At 48.6% G+C, this 13,417-nt stretch overlaps 1 protein-coding gene across 7 annotated transcripts in view; it reads right to left on the bottom strand.

Moving 5' to 3' along the window:
* The window catches only part of LOC132449982 (NACHT, LRR and PYD domains-containing protein 12-like), a 182,311-nt gene that overhangs the window by 94,583 nt on the left and 74,311 nt on the right, over positions 1-13,417 (bottom strand). The gene's annotated exons all lie outside the window — the stretch shown is intronic.

Below are 13,417 nucleotides of genomic sequence, written 5' to 3'. Positions count from 1 at the left end.
ATGGAACACTAGAAACCATCACTACTGTACAAAAGGTATTCCACTCAACCAATAAAAGTGGAAGACAGAAATTTGTAGTAGCCAAAGCATAGACTGTAGCTAAAGCCGGCATGTGGCTAACCGTTAACGTTAGCAATAGATGAGAACTAGCAGTTAACTGAGTCAATATCAAACATCGTAAAACAAGGTGATTTGTAGGTTTCTCTGCACTTACAGCGCATTTTTGCCTGCTGAAAAAGGATCTTATATTGGTTCCAGCTTTTCTCTTAGACATTATGGATCCAGTTAAATAGCCTTGCGACTTAAGCCTTTTGTGGTTGTTTATATAATTTGTTAAATTATATTTAATGCTATCGCAAGGGGGAGGGGGGAGGAGTGTGAACGTGTGCTGTCTGTACACAGCGTTATAATTTAGAAGTTTCAAGACAGACAGCCAAAATTGACATTTTTATTCAGAAAATAGCCGGTCCTTTTGCTTCCTGTAAAAAGCATGTTTGTGACACTGGATAACGATATGGATACATCATCTAGCCTGCATGTGGAGGGCCACATAAGGTAAGAAATTGGTTTACGTAAACTTTGCTGCTGGTTTTGTTTGCTCGTGATGACCTGGCCAAAGGTTACCCACGGTCCTAAGCGATTGTGATCTGATTCTGGTTGGTGCTCCAACAGTATGCATTGCAGCTAGTGGCAGCTACACACGGTGCGATTGCTATGCCAATGTGGCTATATTTTTTTTGTCAGATTGAGAAATGTGACGTTAGACATGGAGCTTGGTAGGCCTATCCTGACATAAATATATTCTTGCATAACCTGTGTGATTATCCTAAACTGTAGGGGATTTTATTTGCGGGCAATTTGCTTATGATGTTGTAACGAGTGAAGTCTACATTGGTCCTTCGCAAGTGTTTACTGGAGGTCAGGATTTGGCAGATGCAATTCTCCTCTGGGCGCTTTTTATTTTATTTTATTTTTTTAATGCAGCATAACATATGCTACCAGCAGCCCTTGCTCGTCTTCAAAAGGCTGATGCTCAGTACCTCGTTTCATTTCGTACCCCCTTTACAGTCTGGCATTGTTTGTCTGGTAAACATTGTTGATGTCAAGATAAGTGTTAAATTGCCAACACTGTTCTTTGTCCTGTGTGTATTAGTATTACATATCTCGAGCCAATACCGTGGTGTTTCCAACGCCGTTTTGCAAAACAAGCCAAAACACAAACTGTGGTTTTCAACTTTTATTGTTCGAATAGGATTTTCCACACCTGACAATACACTGTAGAGCATATTGTAGTGCAGCGTTGAATGGATGAATAGCTTACATAAGGGTACCCAGCACTTTTCAAACCACACTCAAGCTTATGGTTATTGTCCCCACCACTTCTAAAAACAAACTGACGCCCTTGGGTGTGTCAGTTATCGATTTTGATTGAATGTAGATATATCCCGGACATTTTGAGCCACAGGTAAGTTGAAATGCGACATTGTGACTTTAATTCAAGTCCGATCCAGTTAAACGTTTACTGTAATTAGTTCCCACTGCAGTGACCCCCAGTGACCACCAGGTGTCCCCAGTACACGATAAAGACCTTTCGGATGTTGACACCAGGAGCGTCGCTAGCAATCGAAAACATCCGGGGCTGTCGCCCAGAAGTTAGAGTACTTAGAGAAAGTTAGTGAAAATTTGAAAATCGGGCTGATGAACATGCAATTGTCACGTAGTTTGAGAAGTAAAGGAAAGACAAATCGTCATGTCTGACTCACGTCGGGGCAGGTCTACTGAGTAGGTTAATGTAAGGATAGGAAAGTGCACCACATACACCAGCCGCCAAAATGAGACATTAGAAAAGCCTGTAGCCAAATAAACACTGTCATGCGTCTACCCGATGTCAAGTGGACCTACTGAGTAGGTTAATGTTTACGTTAAGGATAGGAAAGTGCACCACATACACCAGCCGCCAAAATGAGACATTAGAAAAGCCTGTAGCCAAATAAACACTGTCATGCGTCTACCCGATGTCAAGTGGACCGGGTTAAATTCACTGCGGGTCTTCTGAATCTGTGCAAACTAGAGCAGCACTAAACAGCAATATCGACGTGATGGGCTTTGCATAGAGAATCAAATTTGCAACATTTTGCAACAAATGATACAAGTCAGAATTTTGCGGTTTTCACTGGCAACAATATTGCATCTGTCAGTTGTCAAATTTGCTGAACAAAATGTAAAACTTCAGTAATTGTTCATGGTCAACTTATGAAGTGCATTTATTAAATCTACATGTTGTATTGTTTTGGTCTATATGAATTTAAGTTTTGTTGCTATTCTCATCTCATCTCATCTCATTTTCGACCGCTTATCCGGGGTCGGGTCGCGGGGGGAGCAGCTCAAGCAGGGGGCCCCAGACTTCCCTTTCCCGGGCCACATTGACCAGCTCTGACGGGGGGATCCCGAGGCGTTCCCAGGCCAGTGTTGAGATATAATCTCTCCACCTAGTCCTGGGTCTTCCCCGAGGTCTCCTCCCCACTGGACGTGCCTGAAACACCTCCCAAGGAAGGCGCCCAGTGGGCATCCTTACCAGATGCCCGAACCACCTCAGCTGACTCCTTTCTAAGTAAAGGAGCAGCGGCTCTAATCCGAGTTCCTCACGGATGGCTGAGCTTCTCACCCTATCCCTAAGGGAGACGCCAGCCACCCTTCTGAGAAAACTCATCTCGGCCGCTTGTACCCGCGATCTCGTCCTTTCGGTCATCACCCAGCCCTCATGACCATAGGTGAGGATGGGAACGAAGATCGACCGGTAGATCGAGAGCTTTGCCTTGCGGGTCAGCTCTCTTTTCGTTACAACGGTGCGGTAAAGCGAACGCAATACCGCCCCCGCTGCTCCGATTCTCCGGCCAATCTCACGCTCCATAGTACCCTCACTCGCGAACAAGACCCCGAGGTACTTGAACTCCTTCACTTGGGCTAAGGACTCATTTCCTACCCGGAGTAAGCAATCCACCGGTTTCCTGCTAAGAGTCATGGCCTCAGATTTAGCGGTGCTGATCCTCATCCCAGCCGATTCACACTCGGCCGCCAGCCGATCCAGTGAGTGCTGAAGGTCACAGGCCGATGATCCAATGAGGACCACATCATCTGCAAAAAGCAGTGACGAGATCCTCAGACCACCGAACTGCAACCCCTCCCCACCACGACTACGCCTCGATATCCTGTCCATGTATATCACAAACAGGATTGGTGACAAGGCGCAGCCCTGGCGGAGACCAGCACCCACTGAGAACGAAACTGACTGGCTGCCGAGAACACGGACACAGCTCTCGCTTTGGGAGTACAAAGATTGGATGGCCCTGAGGATAGACCCCCTTACCCCATACTCCCGCAGCACCTCCCACAGTTTCTCCCGGGGGACCCGGTCATACGCCTTCTCCAGATCCACAAAACACATGTAGACCGGATGGGCATACTCCCAGGCCCCCTCCAGGATCCTTGCGAGAGTGAAGAGCTGGTCCGTAGTTCCACGTCCGGGGCGAAAACCGCATTGTTCCTCTTCAATCTGAGGTTCGACGATCGGCCGAACCCTCCTTTCCAGCACCTTGGAGTAGACTTTACCAGGGAGGCTGAGAAGTGTGATACCCCGGTAATTGGCACACACTCTCTGGTCCCCCTTTTTGAACAGGGGAACCACCACCCCGGTTTGCCACTCCTTTGGCACTGTACCCGACTCCCACGCGATGTTGAATAGGCGTGTCAACCATGACAGCCCCTCAACACCCAGAGCCTTTAGCATTTCTGGCTGGATCTCATCAATCCCTGGGGCTTTGCCACTGCGGAGATGTTTGACTACCTCAGTGACCTCCACCAGGGAAATTGACGACGAAACACCATCAACCTCGAGCTCTGCCTCCAACATAGAGGGCGTGTTATTCGGATTCAGGAGTTCCTCAAAGTGTTCCTTCCAACGTCCGACGACCTCCTCAGTTGAGGTCAACAGAGTCCCATCCTTACTGTACACAGCTTGGATGGTTCCCCGTTTCCCCCTCCTGAGGTGCCGGATAGTCTTCCAGAAACACTTTGGTGCCGACCGAAAGTCCTTCTCCATGGCCTCTCCGAACTTCTCCCACACCCGCTGCTTAGCCTCCGACACGGCAGCCGCTGCAGCCCTTCGAGCCTGTCGGTACCCTGCAACCGAGTCAGGAGTCCTCCAGGATATCATATCCCGGAAGGCCTCCTTCTTCAGTCGGACGGCTTCCCTGACCACCGTAGTCCACCACGGTGTCCGAGGGTTACCGCCCCTTGAGGAGCCTAAGACCCTGAGGCCACAGCTAGCCACCGCAGCTTCAGCAATGGAGGCTTTGAACACCGCCCACTCCGGCTCAATGCCCCCAACCTCCACAGGAATGCCAGAAAAGCTCCGCCGGAGGTGTGAGTTGAAGATACCTAGGACGGGGGCCTCCTCCAGACGTTCCCAGTTCACCCGCACTACTCGTTTGGGCTTACCAGGTCTATCCGGAAATTTCCCCCATTCCCTGATCCAACTCACAACCAGATGGTGGTCGGTTGACAGTTCCGCCCCTCTCTTTACCCGAGTGTCCAAAACATGCAGCCTCAGATCAGATGACACGATCACGAAATCGATCATCGATCTTCGGCCTAGGGTACTCTGGTACCAGGTACACTTATGAGCACCCTTATGTTCGAACATGGTGTTTGTTATGGATAATCCATGACTAGCACAGAAGTCCAATAACAAACGACCGCTCGGGTTTAGATCAGGGAGGCCGTTCCTCCCCACCACGCCTCTCCAGGTGTCTCCATCGTTGCCCACGTGGGCGTTGAAGTCTCCCAGCAGAACTACGGAGTCCCCTACTGGAGCCCCATACAGGACTCCATTCAGGGTCTCCAAGAAGGCCGAGTACTCTGAGCTGCTGTTTGGTGCATACGCACAAACAACAGTCAGAGTTTTCCCCCCTACAACCCTTAGGCGCAGGGAGGCGACCCTCTCGTCTACCGGGGTAAACTCCAACACCGCGGCGCTCAGCCGGGGATTTATGAGTATCCCCACACCCGCCCGGCGCCTCACGCCCTTGGCAACTCCGGAGAAGAATAGAGTCCAACCCTTATCCAGGAGTACGGTACCAGAGCTGAGACTGTGCGTGGAGGTAAGCCCCACCAGATCTAACTGATAGCGCTCCACCTCCCTCACAAGCTCCGGTTCCTTTCCCCACAGCGAGGTGACGTTCCACGTCCCCAGAGCCAGCTTCTGCCGCCCGGGTCTGGTCCGTCGAGACCCCTGACCTTCGCTGCCACCCATGTGGCTGCGCACCCGACCCCAACGGGTCTTCCCACAGGTGGTGGGCCCATGGGATGAAGAGAGGGGGGGTGCCACGTAGTTTGTTCGGGCTATGCCCGACCGGGCTCCGTGGCAAACCCGGCCACCAGGCGCTCGCCATCGAGCCCTCCGTCTGGGCCTAGCTCCAGACGGGGGCCCCGGGCTTCCTCCGGGCCGGGTCACATCTCCTCTTTTTTCGTTATTCATTGGAGTTTTATGAACCACCCGAAAAACATTATACACTGAAAAAGAAAAAAAGAAAAACCGAAAAAAATGAAAGGAAAGGATTGGGAGATGGTGTGCCAGTGCACCCAGGGTCGCATGACCGTCAAGAACTGAACCACGATATAAAAACCTAACCCTAACCCTTACTGCCTCTGAAGAAGTTTTATACAAACGAAACGTCAGGCCTTTTTAGAACCCCCCTCCCTACTTTTTTATTCTTTTATTGATTTGAACCAGTTCTCTCTTTTAAAAGGCACATATCTAGCCATCTGGTTTTTATCTTTTTATCGCTTTCTTTTCATTTATTTGTTTTAGGTGACCATCCTGGCATATATCTTAAGCTGAACAGCACACTCTTTTATCCCTCACCCTATCTACATCCCTGGATTGCTACTTGTCCTGCGCTTACCTTGGGGTGGGTTTTTTACAAGAAGATCAGGCCCACACTAAAAAGGACATCTTCAGTGCGGCCTCCACCTTGAATCCGACAACATCCTTCCCTGTGAACCGAGGATTTCTAGCCACAGAGCCAATACTCTGGGCCTCATCCAAGGCCCCAGAACGGCCTACTGGTCTTCTCTCCATTAGAAAAACAAACTCTAACCTGGACTTATCAGCTGACTCTTCAAAGCCAACCTGCCCTTACCTGTGATAAGCCGATTTACAGCATTTGCCCCTGCTGGTTCCATTTTTCCATTTCATTTCTTAACCCCTTCCTCCCCCACTTTATTTTCTATTAACTACTTTTATCTTCATTTTTTTTTTTGGGGATTTCCCTTGCTGTTCTTTGCTTTTATATTTCCAGGTGGTCACCATGTTCCATGATTCCAATTTTGATCTTTCATTCTCAACAGACACAGACACCGACACAGATATGGACACACATACACACTACACATGCACACACAAACGGACGCACACAATCAGATTTACCTCCACTCACTCACATCACCAAAATATATTTTAAAATCATACAAGCAGTACACCACCGTAACATCATGACACATGCCATCACTACCAACACTCCCCCAATGTGAATGTACAGACAGGTTAGAATGCTGGCCCAGTTCATTAAACCTGCATGCCCCAATAAAACCACATCTGATAGGGTCCAGCAGAGCACGGACATCTGGCTTAAGCAAAACCTGGTCATTTTAAATGACCATTTTTACACTGTTTTAAACACCCTCCTCCCTACAGGCTTCCCTTTTGAGGGGGGCGCTTTTGATGTGGCTGCGAGGTGGGCGCGTACACGGTACAGGCACCGGCTCCGGCCCACTACCCTCCCCCAGGCCCGCACCCTCCTCACCTCTGCCACCCCTGACCTCTCCTCACCACCTCTCAGATCCCCCAGCCCTCCCACCACCGCCTCAGTTACCCGACCCACCATTCCTCGTACCCAAACCACCCTCCCCAGTTACCGTATGAGGAGCCCGCCCCCTGAATTGCCCCCTAGAGCCCCCCGGGTGAGGAGCCCTCTTATTAACACACTGACGCTCCCCCCTAGGGCCAAACCTACACCTTTGGCCCACTATGGCTCTGGGGTGGCCCCCCCCGGGGACCGACGGAGACCAGTCGCACCACCTCCGCCTCCTACCCCGCTCATACCCCTTCCCCCATCCTACCACCTCCCCCCGTCCAACCAGTGGTCTGGGGTGGGGCTCTGCTGGCCCGGAACCCCAACGCCCTAGACACCCTCTCTGTGGTAGACTTCCCAACCCTCATCCCCACCACTTCCAGTAACTCCCCCACCTCCCAGGCACCTCCCCCAATCCCAACATTAGACATCCCGGCTGGCAGAGAGGTCCACGTGGAGGCCCAGGTCCTTCATCCGGTCACCCATCCACTTCTTGGTCTGTTGTCCTCCCAGCGCTCACCCTCCGCCAGCCCAGAGACAGCACCATGGGCACCTACAAACACACACTCACACACATAATTACAGCCACATAGTTACCCTAGTCTCCCCCTCAATAGGATTAGATAGTAGCCCATCCTCCACTCACTCTGTACCTCCCCCTCTTATAGATTCCACCAAACAGCAGTCCCCACCACAGAAACGGACTGGTCCCAAAAAGCAATCCCAATCTGAAGCCACCTCAATTAACACAGAGTCTCCTCCGCTGTCCGTCCAGTTCGCGAGCACACCCCCACAGTGCACTTTGCAGCCTAGACCCCATCACGTCCTTAATTCGGCCACGTTAAGCCCCCTCACCATCACTCCCGAGCGCCGACGGCCGAGTGGAACCACCGACCCCAAGCCTCGACCGAACAAGACGACATTTACAATTACGAGACACAATCCTACTGAGCACAAAGTAGGGATTGGACCTAACCACGCCCACACCTGTACAGTTAAATAATCAGCGCCAACTCTCTGAAAAACACTCTTCCCCTGCCCTACCTACTGGACAACACCTCCTGGCTGCTATCTCCTGACTTCTAGCATACCAAAGTAAAAAAGGTAACATTGAAGACATTTATATAGGCTACTACAAAATACAACTCCTTAAAGGCATATGCTTGAGTAAAATGAGCATTTTGATTTTATAATGTAAACTGCTGCAGACAGATAGACAAAGAGAGGCAGAAAACTCAGTGTATGGTTCGTTCTTTGAATAATCTGATTCAAAACAAAATCAGAAAAAACAATTAACAGAGTCGTTCTTTGGTTTTCCTGATCGGTTTTGAAACCGAAAAAGGAATAAACAAATAAACGGTATTTCTCTGTTATTTTAATCAAAACGGGAAGACTGAATAATCCAGTTGCTTGTTTTGTTTGCGTGATAGTTAGATAAAACCGCAATGAATGCCGGGAAAAGGGCACACAAATTCAAATTCAAACGTTCCATCGAGTCCCTCCCATTCTACAATGGCCAGCTTTATTGTTTTTCTAACCCGGGCGACTCAGTCTGCGAGTGGACGATCTGAAACTAAATTGGAAACTCTTAATGGTTTTTTCTGATTTTGTTTTAAATCAGAATATTCAAAGAACGAACCATACACGGATTCAGAAAGACCTTTATTTCATAATTTGGATTGTGGCTTTGGTATAATAGCTAGCCTAGCGATCAATTATGTTTAGACTGACTGCCTCTGTCGGGGCCGTTGGGCTCACGAGCCAGCGGAACAGCGAATGCGCGGGAACTGTAGTTCTTTAGTAGTAGAGCGGAACTGGCGAGCGTATAATTCAAAATACATTTCCCTACATGCATCGCTCCCATCATGCTCCCACACTCTCGCGCTTAGCAGTGTGAAAGCCGTACAGAAAGACGTATTTTTTTTCCTTCTCACCCTTTTGCAGCGGTGCGAGTGGACTTGTATTTATCTTTGCACGTTGTATATTTTAATTGCAAATGCGATCAAAACTGTCGCACTGTACAGCCCTGCGATCATCTATGTTTAGACTGACTGCCTCTGTCGTGGCCGTTGGGCTCACGAGACGACCAGCTGATCGGAACAGCTGTTTGAGACTGATGAAAAAATAAAGTGAAAGGGAAGGTTAAATTAATAAATACTGTATTTTCTGGGGCTGTATGTATACCAGCGTTAATATCTAATTGTAATTATTATTTTTATTTTTTAAGTCCCCGGCAGACTTTGAATCCTCGGACCACCCGGATTCGATTGCGATGAGGGATCAAGCCTGCAAAAACTATGTAAGTTATCAACATTTGCGTCTTTGCAAGCCTAAATGAAGAAAATTCCATTTAATACTAACATAGCATTTTTTTCTTGATAGCACATTTGTGTAGATGAGGTCCAGAAAATGCACCACGCCTACAAGTTCGGAATGATGGTATGCAAGCAGACCGTAAGCTACACAGAGCAGGCGAAGTAATTTGCAGCACGGGAGAAAGTACACAAACAGCAACTGCAATTCCTGCGGAGCGAAGTCAAAAGACTTCGCAGCGGTGGAAAACACCAACACCATCAACCAGTTGGGACTGGATCTCGGGACATCCCAGGCCAGCTTAACAGCTACGCAGACCGATCTGGACGCCACAAAAAACTGTAAAAAAAAAAGTGAAAACAACTTAATTACATGAAGGCCTTCAGCCAACTCCCACCTACAGAAAACTCAGACTAACAGACATATTTATATTAAGCCTGAGTGGAAAAACGGTCTGTCTAGTTACTGGACCAGATGAAATGAGACGGAGAGGTAATAAAGTCTGTCGGCACGAGGACCTTGGATTTATTAAGTAAAGTGGCAACGGTTATACAGAGTCATAAAGCGTGAGAGATCGAATATGTCTAAGTCCCTAATCAGCGCTGATGGTTCGTCCAGAGCTTCGCCTCCGTGGAAGGTCTGCTTCAGAAGAAGATCAAGAGTCCCTGTGTGATACAGTCTTATGCTGTATCCTCCTCTCGATGAGGTGTGTGCGTTTGAGGTGTGTGTGGTTCTGTGTGTTTTTGCTAGACCTTGGCTCCCAGGCCCTGGATCTTCTTGTGTTCCTCCTAACGGGGGAGAGCTCTCAAAATGTCTCCTGTGTGATAAATTAAAACGGGGGAGTGCCCCCCCGAAGTGTCTCGTGTGTGATAATTTAATGTGGCTCTCCCGTTCTTGAGGATGACTGGTGCATTGTCTGAGTGTCTACCATTTGCCTGGGAAATGGGGCCTTCGGCTCTGGCCTTGACCTGACTATATTATCATGTTTGTGTTATGTGTTCGTTGAGTTTAGAGCAAGAGTCGACTATATATTAATGTGCCTGCCATGTGATGTGCTCAGCAGGTTATTTTTCCCAACATATCCCCCTCAAGTCGTCGCAAGACGACTTTTACTCATTAGGGGTACGAGGGATAGGACTCCAGCGCGGGACTACCATTATAACACCATTAGAAATAACAGAAAGAAGGCAAAATGATCATAAAAACAAACAACCATGAGCATGGGACTAAAACAACTCGCTGGACCGGGTGTATGGGGAACCACGTGGGAGAAACGCTACCCCTGCTTCAGACATGGGTATGCCATACACACCCCACCTAGGGGGTGGCATCCACCCCGGCCTTACATCGCGAGCAGACAATACCAACAATACTGGCAGCAGATGATACACAACAAAACCAACACCAAACCATAACGACAACAACAAAATGCAACAATAAAACTAACAGTAAACAATAACGATATAAACAAAAATGCAACAATCACACAAACACTACACAATAACAACCACAGGAAAGAAATGCAACCATGAAACGTGTCCCTAAATAATAATAATAATAATATCAGAAAGATATGAGGTACACAACGAATGGCAATCCCCCTCAACCCATCCCTAGATGACCACACACTAAGGATGTGAGGAGGAGTTAACTGGTCGTGTAACAATAAGCAATCACACGCATGGGGTATTCAGGGTAGGCCCGGGGCACGGGAACAACTGAAACCACGGAATAGTCCTGAGCGTCATCACGGGCAGGTGGACGCAAGGCGCCACCTGAGCATTAGACCCTTTTATTCAACTGCGCTCAGGACCTCATCTGATAAACGGGCAATCAAGGCCCCTGGAATCTCGCCCGTGTGTATCCCCGAGCTCCATCTAGTGGGACAGCGATATAAACAACAACATTTGCGTTCCCGGCGTCGGTTGCGTAGACGCGGGCATAGATATGGGAGCGGCTAAAAACAGTGAAGCGTACAGAAGCGAATACAGCCAGGGGCGCCCTCAAGCCTTAAGGGAACGGGCCGCAGCCCCTGGTACCGGAACGCAGATACCTGGTCCGGGCGACGCGGGTGCCTCAGGTGGGAGGGGGGTTGGTGCCGTTGGCGGGGACGGTAATGGGGCAGCCCACCTGGAGAGGTTACTAGCACGTCACAGGCGGGGGGGGAGGGGGGGGTGGTGGTGGGGTCTGCTTGTAGTGGCTGGGATGGGGAAGGGAGGGGGGGGGGTCAGGTGATCTTCATGTATTGGTGCGCTGCATTGCGTGGGGGCTCTTGGACAGTGGGTAATGAAGATTAACTGAGATTTAAAACACTTAGACTAATTCAAGAGAGAGAGTGCAAAAGAAATCGAGGGGTCCGGAGCAAGAATTGACAAAAGACTTTATCGTGCAGAAAAACAACATCGACAACAGCCTGAGTAAGTTTGCAAAGTCACTGGCTGGACTTCGGTCCCAGCCCTCCTTTATACACATACAGGAACTTCTTTAATACAATGGAGGTTCCCTTTGTCCCTAATGAGGTTTTCCGCCTTGTCTCTTCGTCTCAGCATGTTATCAACCGTGCCCCGGTCTGAGGTACGCAGGGATTAGGCTTGTCAGTCAAAATGACCCACGCCTGAAAGGTGGAGGTCAACATGACTTGACCCCGCAGTTCCCAGGGCATTTCTACGTACCTACCATCTGGTGTGAACCCAGACTCAGGCGTCATGTGTTTTCCACTATTTAAAATATTAAGCCTATTAATAATCATGGTTTACTATAGAATATACTCACTAATTTCTACCACATGGGGCAGGGGCCGGATGATCTTCATGTATTGGTGCGCTGCATTGCGTGGGGGCTCTTGGACAATGGTGCAGGGGGTCTATTCTATGTTCTCCAGCCAGATCAGGTCGGGCCCCTCTGGTGGTCCCGCGTCCAAACTCTCCGGTGTATACTCGATCCCCAGGTAAGCTTGGATGGCACCTGCTGCACCTGTAGCGCCCATCGCTCATTGGGCTCTCCATCCATCCTGTGAAGGGGTCATTAATGCCGGAGCTCTCTGCCAACTCTAATCTGAGGGACTGTAACCCTGCCAGCACCCTGGCCACCGACCCATCCGGTGCCTGCCGAAATCTGATTGCATCATCCTTGGGTAGTTGGTCGGCTCCGGGCGTGTCTGCATCTGGCTCCTCCTCTGGCCCTGGAACTTTGTGTTTCTCTTGCTGGAATTACAAACTTATGTACAACAGTTAGATGTTCAAACATATTTTCCTTAATTCTATTTCTAATTACTCTAATGGAAGTCCCTTTTGGCACCCTCGAATGTTAAGTGAAGGCATGGGTCGACCCTTAAGCATTTCATGCGGGTTTAGATGTGTCGTTCTGTTAGTTTTCATGCGATAACTCATTAGTGTCAACCGTAGTGCATTAGTCCTTTAATTTAGTACTCTAATTTAACTTTGTTAATCTTTGTCTCAAGCGTCCCATTCCTCTCTCCACCATACCTTGTGGTTTGAGGATTGTAGACACAGACTAGTCTTTATTCGACATGCAAATGTTGAATCACTTGAGTGTTCTCTGAATAAACGTTTTGTCTGAGCTTATTTCTGACGGAATTCCAAACCTTGTCATGACTTCTCTAGTCCGAAACTTGATTACTGTAGCCGCACTTTGGTCTTTTGATGGGACTGCTTCTACCCATCTGTTGAACACTTTTTTTTTATTTTTTATATTTCACCCTCATTTAGCTGGATGTCAATCATTGTTTGCAAGTATGGTGAAGAAAAACCTTGTTTTCTAATATATATATATATATATATATTTTTTTTTAATTCTCCTCAATACCTCCCCCCTTGGGCAATGGTCAAAACCATGCGCATTAAATGATAAGCAAATCTAAGAACGCCAACGTCGAAACGTCTAACCCTAACCATCAGCAAACTAAAACCAATCTTTTGGGAAGGGAAATCGAAACAAGTATGTCCAAAACCAAAGTCCAATATGGGTGGGTTTACCATCAGCCGCCTGAGACCACGCTGTTCCAAAGTCATGCACTAAACCGAAAAACGTACATGCGTTAGTGGGCTTCTATACCACAAAGGTAAAATAAAACAAAATAAAACGCGACATGCCCTGTTCCAAGACCACCTCTGCTGCCAGAGCTGACATATCTGACGCCTGTTCCTCCTCCACCTTACACCCCACCCGGCACA

Source organism: Gadus macrocephalus, chromosome 21 (genome assembly GCF_031168955.1).
Source record: "Gadus macrocephalus chromosome 21, ASM3116895v1".
NCBI lineage: Eukaryota > Metazoa > Chordata > Actinopteri > Gadiformes > Gadidae > Gadus > Gadus macrocephalus.
This window is presented reverse-complemented; position numbering and strand designations above follow the sequence as displayed.